The 2,365-nt window shown below is 52.8% G+C and overlaps 1 pseudogene; it reads right to left on the bottom strand.

Annotated features, from left to right (window-relative positions):
- Positions 1–1,314: 1,314 nt before the first annotated feature.
- On the bottom strand, positions 1,315–1,891 carry LOC132240137 (ninjurin-1-like; annotated as a pseudogene).
- Between the last annotated feature and the right edge of the window lie 474 nt (positions 1,892–2,365).

Below are 2,365 nucleotides of genomic sequence, written 5' to 3'. Positions count from 1 at the left end.
CTGTCCCCAGCCCATGCTCCCACCTCCCTAGTGTCTGTGTCCATTGGTCATGCTCATGTATGGGTATAAGTCTTTTGGCTGATGTCTTACTCCCCCCAGCCTCCCCTGCCTTCCCTCTGAGGTTTTACAGTCTGCTCAGTGCTTCTGTGTCTCTGGATCTGTTTTTGTTCATCAGTTTAGTTGTTCATTATATTCCACAAATGAGTGAGATCATGTGATAGTTATCTTTCTCCAACTGGTTTATTTCACTTAGCATAATGCTCTCCAGGTCCACGCATGCTGTTGCAAATGGTAAGAACTCTTTCTTTTTTAGAGCAGCATAGTATTCCATTGTTAGACGTACCACAGTTTTTAATCCACTCATTTGCTGATGGGCACTTAGGCTGTTTCCAAATCTTAGCTATGGTGAATTGTGCTGCTATGAACATAGGGATGCATATATTCTTTCTGATTTCTTGGGATATATTCCTGGAAGTGGGATTACTGGGTCAAATGGGAGTTCCATTTTTAATGTTTTTTTCAATCCTCACCAGAGGATATATGCTTATTGATTTTAGAGAGAGGAAGGGAGAGCGAGAGAGAACCATCAATTGATTGCCTCCCATACTGGCCCCACTGGGGATTAAATCTGCAACCTGGGTCTGTGCCCTGACCGGAATCCAGTCGCAGCCTTGGTGTATTGGGACTGCACTCTGACCAACCGAGCCACTGGCCAGCTCCAGTGAAGCTGTTGACAGTCAGCGTAGTGTGTGCAGGGAGGCTCCCAATAGAGCAGACGATGACCTGCAGTGTGACCCTGGCCCATGGCCTCGGGGCCTGGGCTGTGGGAGCTCTTTAACCTATTCTTCTATAAAAGTAAGACATTGGGGCACTGGAGACCCAAGACCCTGGTCTGGGACCTGACTGGAGATGCCAAGTGCCAAGGAGCCGCCCAAGCTCTCAGCCTTGGAGAAGGCGCCTGAGGTGTGAACTAGGGCCAGGCCCGGGAGGGAGACTGTGCTGGAAGGAGCATTCGTTTTTTTGGTCATTTGTGCTTAGAAAAGTGGGGCTGGCGGAAGGTAGGTGCATGGTCCATAGCCATGGCAGAGCCACGGGGGGAGCTGCTGGTCCAGTGTCCCAGGGCAGGAAGGGCAGGGGCCCCAGGCCCTCCAGAGGTGCTTAGCTGAGGAGGGCATCTCCTTGTCCTTCTGGAAATATCCCAAGACTAAGGCTGGCCCTGGCCCCTCCCTGCCCTCCTCAGGTCTGCTGCCTGTCTGTGCCAGCCATGGCCCTCCTTGGGGGTCTAGTTCTCCTCTGGGCCTTGCTGCCCCTGCTTCAGGGGAGAGGAGCCACGGATAGAGCAGGACTCACACTGGCGAGTATCCTCCTGTCCAGTCCTGGCTCTGGTGTTCTCAGGGGTGCAGTGCACAGGCAGGTGGCCCAAGGTCGAGGCAGCTCCTGGGTTTTGTGTGGCTGTGGCCGGCACAGGCTGGGCAACAGAGCCCACTGCCGGGGCACTAGGTCCACCACAGGCTTCTGGATGCCGAAGGCTGTGATGAAGACGAGGCTGGTGGCCAGGTTGTTGAGGAAGTCAACTTGGCGTGCTTGGCTGGGTTGTTGAGGTTGTATCTGACCAGGAAGATGAGCAGCACACCCACGCAGGTCTGCAGCACCAGGGAGATGGAGATGAGCACCCCCAGGGGCCCTGGCTGATGACTACCTTCGGCTGCGAGGTGTTGGCCATCAGCAGGGTGATGTCCAGCGTGCTCTCTGCGGTACTCTTCTTGTTGGTGTAATGGTTCACTTTGATAGGCCTGTTCCTGCCCCAGTGTGTCGGCGGGGCACCCGGGGCACTGGGCAAGTCCAATCGCAGGTCACCGTTGAGCTCATAGCCCTCGAGGGCCGAGTCCATGGTACGCATGGCCGCCGCTGCCTCACTGAGTCTGAGATCGCCCGCTCCCCGCTGCGGGTCCATTTTTAACTTTTTGAGGAAACTCCATACTGTTTTCCACAGTGGCTGCACCAGTCTGCATTCCCACCAGCAGTGCACAAGGTTCTCTTTTCTCCACATCTTCGCCAGCACTTGTCATTTGTTCATGGTAGCCATTCTGACAGGTGTGAGATGGTACCTCATTGTTGCTTTGATTTGCATTTCTCGGATATTAGTGGCTTTGAGCATGTCTCCTGGCCTTCTGTATGTCCACTTCTGAAAAGTGTCTATTTAGGTCCTTTGTCCATTTTTTGAGTGGATTATTTATCTTCCTTTTGTTCAGTTGTACGAGTTCCCTGTAAATTATGGAGATTAAACCCTTATCGGATGTGACATTGGCAAGTATGCTCTCCCATGCAGTAGGCTTGTTTTATGATTCTTGAGCACAAGTTTCTG

This window comes from Myotis daubentonii, chromosome 8 (genome assembly GCF_963259705.1).
Source record: "Myotis daubentonii chromosome 8, mMyoDau2.1, whole genome shotgun sequence".
In the NCBI taxonomy this organism is placed as follows: domain Eukaryota; kingdom Metazoa; phylum Chordata; class Mammalia; order Chiroptera; family Vespertilionidae; genus Myotis; species Myotis daubentonii.
This window is presented reverse-complemented; position numbering and strand designations above follow the sequence as displayed.